The sequence below is a fragment of the Triticum dicoccoides genome, chromosome 5B (assembly GCF_002162155.2).
Source record: "Triticum dicoccoides isolate Atlit2015 ecotype Zavitan chromosome 5B, WEW_v2.0, whole genome shotgun sequence".
In the NCBI taxonomy this organism is placed as follows: domain Eukaryota; kingdom Viridiplantae; phylum Streptophyta; class Magnoliopsida; order Poales; family Poaceae; genus Triticum; species Triticum dicoccoides.
The window spans coordinates 725,945,861-725,955,410 of record NC_041389.1 but is presented as its reverse complement, the minus strand read 5'-3'; positions in this window follow the sequence as shown (position 1 = coordinate 725,955,410).

The following is a 9,550-nucleotide window of genomic DNA, read 5'->3' as shown; positions in this document are numbered from 1 at the left end:
CACACCACAAGCCACCGCCGCCGCCTGCGCCGCACCTCACGGCCGACGCCTCGCCCGAGCCCGAAGCCGTCCGCCTCGCCACCGTTGATGTCGCCACCGCTGGTAGCCCCGATCTCTTCTCACCCGTTCGATCTGGATCCAACGGTCCAGATCGCGATCTGTTTTTTTAACCATTTTTTATTTAGCGGATGTTCGTCCATTAGTCTTCGGTAGCGAATGTTTTCATTCGTTTAGCTTCTGTAGCGAACGTTCGGTTGTTAGAATTTTCTTTTTCTTTTTTTTCTGCCAGGGACCTATTCGTAGTTTTTATTTACAGTTTAACCCCTATGTTTCAAACTAGCACATCTTTTTGCTCGTTTGCCAGAATACGATGAAACCAATGCCAAAATCTTCATAGAGATCTCATCTATCCAGTAAACCAACTTGAACATGTTTTTGAAAATTTAAAATTTTGAGTTTAGTTCATATTTGAATTTGAACTTCTTTTGATCGTACCTTGAGTTTTGTAGCTCCGTTTTAGTTGATTCTTTTTGCAAATCGTAGCTAATCACATGTACCGTCTGTTAAGATCTAATCCAGATAATTATAATGTTGTTAAAATTTATTTTCTGTTTATATTAGTTACTTGCTTGTTTTGAGTTTTCTGGATCTTTTCTTCGGTTTTCTTTGCATCTTTTGCTTGTGTGCTTATGTATGCTATTGTTTGTTTACGATAGATTTTACGGAGTGCGAAGCTTGTTACTATGAATCCCTAGAGTTTTCCGATCATCGGCAAGGCAAGTTACACTTTGATCATACTCTTTCAATACCTAGTTTTTACTATGCATTAGTTTCACCCTCAAAGATTTGCATGAGTAGGATTGGGAACATGCGGTTTGGTTGTAGTTCATGAGGTAGGAACCTATTACCTTTGATCACGCCAGGATTATACGTTATGCTCATACATTGCTTAGCCATGCTTGTAGATGGGGATTAGTTCGTGAGATTCATGCAAGTTGTGAGAGATAATAATTTTGGACAACATTAAGGTGGCAACTATAATACACATCTGGGTGGATTATTTGGGGCACCTGGAGAAACCAGTGCTAGCCCATGGGAATACCGGAGTACCCATGTGATTACCCTAGGTCCGCCACCCAGGCTCAAAGGGATCATATGATATTTCATGCCTAGAAACTTCCGTGTGCAGCCACAAGCCATTGTGGTCTCTGGCATAATTGAGTAAGTTGTGTGACCTCTTTCAGTGGTAGACTAGTAGATGTAGGGGAAAGTAGGTGTACCGGTCTACCCAGAGTAAAGAGTTAATGCTTAAGAAAGACTATGTCTCGATCTTCCTATCATGGATGCGGTCGAGCCTTGTGGGGAAAAGTGCGCAAACCTCTGTAGAGTGTACAAACTAATCATGGTTAGCTGTGTCCCCGGTTACGGACAATATGAGTATCTGGAAGTGAATATTTTGTTGATCTCATCACTCTTTAATTACTGTATTGGGTTTATTGATTATACTTGGTTAATTTTGGGATTGAGTTGGAGGAACCTTCTCAATAATGGCATAAACTTGGTAGTAAATAAAATGTATTCCTTTGTTGTAGGGAAAAAATTAGCTTTATGCAAAATTAAACTTAGAGCCTCCACCAGCCAAATATGCATGTAGATATAGTCTCTTTCATTCATTTGCTCTATAGTGTGACTCTGCCAGCATATTCCATGTGCTGACCTACACGGCTGCAACGTCTCATGTTGCAGAGTTTTCCGACGAAGAGTAAGGTGCGCTAGGTCGTTGTCATACTCAGTTATGCCGTGGAGTTGATGGACTCATTTTTCTTCAAAGCTTTTGCAGTTACTTTATTTAGATGGCCTTCATGTTGGAGAACGTTGCAGAAAACAAAAATTTTCCTACTCGTTTCACCAAGATCATCTAGGAGTTCATCTAGCAACGAGTCATTGGATGCATCTACGTACCTTGTAGATCGCGAGCGGAAGCGTTCAAAGAACGGGGATGATGTAGTCGAACACGACGTGATTCGAATCACCGGAGATCCTAGCACCGAACGGACGGCACCTCCGCGTTCAACACACGTACGGAACAGCCACGTCTCCTCCTACTTGATCCAGCAAGGGAGGGAGGAGAGGTTGAGGGAGATGGCACCAGCAGCAGCACGACGGCGTGGTGTTGATGGAGCTGCAGTACTCCGACAGAGCTTCGCTAAGCACTATGGAGGTTGAGGAGGTGTTGGGGAGGGAGAAGGAGGCAACCAAAGGCCAAGGACTCAAGGTCTGAAGTCCCTCCCCCCCCCACTATATATAGGGGTGCCAAGGGGGGTGGCCGGCCCTAGGAGATCCAATCTCCTAGGGGGTGCGGCGGCCTAGGGGGGTTTCCCTCCCCCCAAGGCACCTAGGAGGTGCCTTCCACTAGTAGGACTCCTCCCCTTTGGAAACCCTAGGCGCATGGGCCTTGTGGGGCTGGTGCCCTTGGCCCAAGCAGGCCAAGGCGCACCCCCTACAGCCCATGTGGCCCCCGGGGATGGGTGGCCCCACCCGGTGGGCCCCCGGGACCCCTCCGGTGGTCCCGGTACAATACCGATAACCCCGAAACTTGTCCCGATGCCCGAAACAGGACTTCCCATATATAAATCTTTACCTCCGGACCATTCCGGAACTCCTCGTGACGTCCGGGATCTCATCCGGGACTCCGAACAACATTCGGGTCACTGCATATACATATCCCTACAAACCTAGCGTAACCGAACCTTAAGTGTGTAGACCCTACGGGTTCGGGAGACAAGCAGACATGACCGAGACGACTCTCCGGTCAATAACCAACAGCGGGATCTGGATACCCATGTTGGCTCCCACATGCTCCACGATGATCTCATCGGATGAACCACGATGTCGAGGATTCAATCAACCCCGTACGCTATTCCCTTTGTCCATCGATATGTTACTTGCCCGAGATTCGATCGTCGGTATCCCAATACCTCGTTCAATCTCGTTACCGGCAAGTCACTTTACTCGTACCGTAATGCATGATCCCGTGACCAGACACTTGGTCACTCTGAGCTCATTATGATGATGCATTACCGAGTGGGCCCAGTGATACCTCTCCGTCATACGGAGTGACAAATCCCAGTCTTGATCCATGTCACCCAACAGACACTTTCGGAGATACCCGTAGTCTACCTTTATAGTCACCCAGTTACGTTGTGACGTTTGGCATACCCAAAGCACTCCTACGGTATCCGGGAGTTACATGATCTCATGGTCTAAGGAAAAGATACTTTGACATTGCAAAACTCTAGCAAACGAACTATACGATCTTGTGCTATGTTTAGGATTGGGTCTCGTCCATCACATCATTCTCCTAATGATGTGATCTCGTTATCAATGACATCCAGTGTCCATAGTCAGGAAACCATGACTATCTGTTGATCAACGAGCTAGTCTACTAGAGGCTTACTAGGGACATGTTGATGTCTGTTATTCACACATGTATTACGATTTCCGGATAACACAATTATAGCATGAATAAAGACAATTATCATGAACAAGGAAATATAATAATAATGCTTTTATTATTGCCTCTAGGGCATATTTCCAACAGTCTCCCACTTGCACTAGAGTCAATAATCTAGTTACATTGTGATGAATCGAACACCCATGGAATTCTGGTGTTGATCATGTTTTGCTCTAGGGAGAGGTTTAGTCAACGGATCTGCTACATTCAGGTCCGTATGTACTTTACAAATCTCTATGTCTCCATCTTGAACATTTTCACGAATGGAGTTGAAGCGACGCTTGATGTGCCTTGTCTTCTTGTGAAACCTGGGCTCCTTGGCAAGTGCAATAGCTCCAGTGTTGTCACAGAAGAGCTTGATCGGCCCCGACGCATTGGGTATGACTCCTAGGTCGGTGATGAACTCCTTCACCCATATTGCTTCATGCGCTGCCTCCGAGGCTGCCATGTACTCCGCTTCACATGTAGATCCCGCCACGACGCTTTGCTTGCAACTGCACCAGCTTACTGCCCCACCATTCAAAATATACACGTATCCGGTTTGTGACTTAGAGTCATCCAGATCTGTGTCAAAGCTAGCATCGACGTAACCCTTTACGACGAGCTCTTCGTCACCTCCATAAACGAGAAACATTTCCTTAGTCCTTTTCAGGTACTTCAGGATATTCTTGACCGCTGTCCAATGTTCCTTGCCGGGATTACTTTGGTACCTTCCTACCAAACTTACGGCAAGGTTTACATCAGGTCTGGTACACAGCATGGCATACATAATAGAACCTATGGCTGAGGCATAGGGGATGACGCTCATCTCTTCTATATCTTCTGCCATGGTCGGACATTGAGCTGAGCTCAATTTCATACCTTGCAACACAGGCAAGAACCCCTTCTTGGATTGATCCATATTGAACTTCTTCAATATCTTATCAAGGTATGTGCTTTGTGAAAGACCTATGAGGCGTCTCGATCTATCTCTATAGATTTTGATGCCTAATATATAAGCAGCTTCTCCAAGGTCCTTCATTGAAAACTTTTATTCAAGTAGGCCTTGATGCTGTCCAAGAGTTCTATATCATTTCCCATCAAAAGTATGTCATCTACATATAATATGAGAAATGCTACAGAGCTCCCACTCACTTTCTTGTAAACGCAGGCTTCTCCATAAGTCTATGTAAACCCAAACGCTTTGATCATCTCATCAAAGCGAATGTTCCAACTCCGAGATGCTTGCACCAGCCCATAAATCGAGCGTTGGAGCTTGCACACTTTGTCAGCATTCTTAGGATCGACAAAACCTTCCGGCTGCATCATATACAATTCTTCCTTAAGGAAACCATTAAGGAATGCCGTTTTGACGTCCATTTGCCATATTTCATAATCATAGAATGCGGCAATTGCTAACATGATTCGGACGGACTTCAGCTTCGCTACCGGTGAGAAAGTCTCATCGTAGTCAACCCCTTGAACTTGTCGATAACCCTTAGCGACAAGCCGAGCTTTATAGATGGTCACATTACCATCCGCGTCTGTCTTCTTCTTAAAGATCCATTTATTTTCTATGGCTCGCCGTTCAATGGGCAAGTCAGTCAAAGTCCATACTTCGTTTTCATACATGGATCCTATCTCGGATTTCATGGCTTCTAGCCATTTGTCAGAATCCGGTCCCGCCATCGCTTCTTCATAGTTCGAAGGTTCACCGTTGTCTAACAACATGATTTCCAAGACAGGGTTGCCGTACCACTCTGGTGCGGAACGTGTCCTTGTGGACCTTCGAATTTCAGTAGGAGCTTGATCAGAAGTATCTTGATCATTATCATTAACTTCCTCTCTAGTCGGTGCTGGCACCTCAGGAACATTTTCTTGAGTTGCGCCATTTTCCAGTTCAAGAGGCAATACTTCATCAAGCTCCACTTACTTCTTTCGAGAGAAACTCTTTCTCCAGAAAGGACCCATTCTTGGCAACAAAGATCTTGCCTTCGGATCTGAGGTAGAAGGTGTACCCAATAGTTTCTTTTGGGTACCCTATGAAGACGCATTTTTCCGATTTGGGTTCGAGCTTTTCAGGTTGAAGTTTCTTGACATAAGCATCGCATCCCCAAACTTTTAGAAACGACAGCTTAGGTTTCTTCCCAAACCATAATTCATACGGTGTCGTCTCAACGGATTTCGACGGAGCCCTATTTAAAGTGAATGCGGCAGTCTCTAAAGCATAGCCCCAAAAGGAAAGCGGTAAATCGGTAAGAGACATCATAGATCGCACCATATCTAATAGAGTGCGATTACGACGTTCGGACACACCATTACGCTGAGGTGTTCCAGGCGGCGTGAGTTGTGAAACTATTCCACATTTTCTTAAGTGTGTGCCAAACTCATGACTCAAGTATTCTCCTCCACGATCTGATCGCAGAAACTTGATTTTCCTGTCACGTTGATTTTCAACCTCACTCTGAAATTCCTTGAACTTTTCAAAGGTTTCAGACTTGTGTTTCATTAAGTAGATATACCCATACCTACTTAAATCATCAGTGAGGGTGAGAACATAACGATAGCCACCGCGAGCCTCAACACTCATTGGACCGCACACATCGGTATGTATGATTTCCAATAAGTCGGTTGCTCGCTCCATTGTTCCTGAGAACGGAGTCTTGGTCATTTTACCCATAAGGCATGGTTCGCACGTGTCAAATGATTCATAATCAAGAGACTCTAAAAGTCCATCAGCATGGAGCTTCTTCATGCGTTTGACACCTATGTGACCAAGGCGGCAGTGCCACAAGTATGTGGGACTATTATTATCAACTTTACTTCTTTTGGTACTCACATTATGAATATGTGTAGCATCACGTTCGAGATTCATAAGGAATAAACCATTCACCATAGGAGCATGACCATAAAACATATCTCTCATAAAAATGGAACAACCATTATTCTCAGATTTAAAAGAGTAGCCATCTCGAATTAAACGAGATCCCGATACAATGTTCATGCTCAAAGCTGGCACTAAATAACAATTATTAAGGTTTAAAACTAATCCCGAAGGGAGATGCAGAGGTAGCGTGCCGACGGCGATCACATTGACCTTGGAACCATTCCCGACGCGCATCGTCACCTCGTCCTTTGCCAGTTTCCGCTTATTCCGCAGCCCCTGCTTTGAGTTACAAATGTGAGCAACTGCACCAGTATCAAATACCCAGGAGCCACTACGGGCACTAGTAAGGTACACATCAATTACATGTATATCACATATACCTTTGGTTTTGCCGGCCTTCTTATCCGCTAAGTACTTAGGGCAGTTCCGCTTCCAGTGACCGCTTCCCTTGCAATAAAAGCACTCAGTCTCGGGCTTGGGTCCATTCCTTGGCTTCTTCCCGGCAGCTTGCTTGCCGGGCGCGGCAACCTCCTTGCCGTCCTTCTTGAAGCTCTTTTTACCCTTGCCTTTCTTGAACTTAGTGGTTTTATTGATCATCAACACTTGATGTTCCTTCCTGACTTCTACCTCCGCTGATTTCAGCATAGCAAATACTTCAGGAATGGTCTTTTCCATCCCCTGCATATTGAAGTTCATCACAAAGCTCTTGTAGCTTGGTGGAAGCGACTGGAGGATTCTGTCAATGACCGCATCATCCGGGAGATTAACTCCCAGCTGAGTCAAGCGGTTATGCAACCCAGACATAGTGAGTATGTGCTCACTGACAGAACTGTTTTCCTCCATCTTACAGCTGAAGAATTTGTCGGAGACTTCATATCTCTCGACCCGGGCATGAGCTTGGAAAACCATTTTCAGCTCTTCGAACATCTCATATGCTCCATGTCTCTCAAAACGCTTTTGGAGCCCCGGCTCTAGGCTGTAAAGCATGCCGCACTGAACGAGGGAGTAGTCATCGAAACGTGCCTGCCAAGCGTTCATAACATCTTGTTCTGCAGGGAGGACGGGTGCGTCACCAAGCAGTGCTTGTAGGACATAATCTTTCTTGGCAGCTATGAGGATGATCCTCAGGTTCCGGACCCAGTCCGTATAGTTGGTGCCATCGTCTTTCAGCTTAGTTTTCTCTAGGAACGCGTTGAAGTTGAGGACTACGTTGGCCATTTGATCTACAAGACATATTGCAAAGATTTTAGACTAAGTTCATGATAATTAAGTTCAACTAATCAAATTATTAGTGAACTCCCACTTAGATTAGACATCCCTCTAGTCATCTAAGTATTACATGATCCGAGTTAAACTAGACCGTGTCCGATCATCACGTGAGACGGACTAGTCAACATCGGTGAACATCTTCATGTTGATCGTATCTTCTATACGACTCATGCTCGACCTTTCGGTCTTCTGTGTTCCGAGGCCATGTCTGTACATGCTAGGCTCGTCAAGTCAACCTAAGTGTTTGCATGTGTAAATCTGTCTTACACCCGTTGTATGTGAACGTCTGAATAAAACACCCGATCATCACGTGGTGTTTTGAAACAGCAAACTGTCGCAACGGTGCACAGTTAGGGGGAACACTTCTTGAATTTTATTGTGAGGGATCATCTTATTTACTACCGTCGTTCTCAGTAAACAAGATGCAAAACATGATAAACATCACATGCAATCAAATAATAAACGTGACATGATATGGCCATTTTCACATAGCTCCTTTGATCTCCATCTTGGGGCTCCGTGATCATCTTGTCACCGGCTTGACACCATGATCTCCATCATCATGATCTCCATCATCGTGTCTCCATGAAGTTGCTCGCCAACTATTACTTCTACTACTATGGCTAACGCGTTTAGCAATAAAGTAAAGTAATTTACATGGCGTTTCTCGATGACACGCAGGTCATTAAAAGAATAAAGACAACTCCTATGGCTCCTGCCGGTTGTCATACTCATCGACATGCAAGTCGTGAATCCTATTACAATAGCATGAACATCTCATACATCACATATAGATCATTCATCATTCATCACAACTTTGGCCATATCATATCACAAACCACTTGCTGAAAAAACAAGTTAGACGTCCTCTAATTGTTGTTGCAAGTTTTTTACGTGGCTGAATTAGGGTTCTAGCAAGAACGTTTTCTTACCTACGTTAAAGCCACAACGTGATTTGTCAACTTCTATTTACCCTTCATAAGGACCCTGTTCATCGATTCCGCTCCAACTAAAGTAGGAGAGACAGACACCCGCCAGCCACCTTATGCAACTAGTGCATGTTAGTCGGTGGAACCGGTCTCACGTAAGCGTACGTGTAAGGTTGGTCCGGGCCGCTTCATCCCACAATACCGCTGAAGCAAGAAAGGACTAGTAACGGCAAGAAAGTTGACAAATCTACGCCCACAACAAATTGTGTTCTACTCGCGCAAGAAGAACTACGCATAGACCTAGCTCATGATGCCACTGTTGGAGAACGTTGCAGAAAACAAAAAATTTCCTACTCGTTTCACCAAGATCATCTAGGAGTTCATCTAGCAACGAGTGATTAGATGCATCTACATACCTTTGTAGATCGCGAGCGGAAGCGTTCAAAGAACGGGGATGATGTAGTCGAACACGACGTGATTCGAATCACCGGAGATCCTAGCACCGAACGGACGGCACCTCCGCGTTCAACACACGTACGGAACAGCCACGTCTCCTCCTTCTTGATCCAGCAAGGGAGGGAGGAGAGGTTGAGGGAGATGGCACCAGCAGCAGCACGACGGCGTGGTGTTGATGGAGCTGCAGTACTCCGGCAGAGCTTCGCTAAGCGCTATGGAGTTGGAGGAGGTGTTGGGGAGGGAGAAGGAGGCAACCTAAGGCCAAGGACTCAAGGTCTGAAGTCCCTCCTCTCCCCCACTATATATAGGGGTGCCAAGGGGGGTGGCCGGCCCTAGGAGATCCAATCTCCTAGGGGTGCGGTGGCCAAGGGGGGTTTCCCTCCCCCCCAAGGCACCTAGGAGGTGCCTTACCCTCCTAGGACTCTTGCCCCCTTGAACCCTAGGCGCATGGGCCTATGTGGGGCTGGTGCCCTTGGCCCAAGCAGGCCAAGGCGCACCCCCTACAGCCCATGTGGC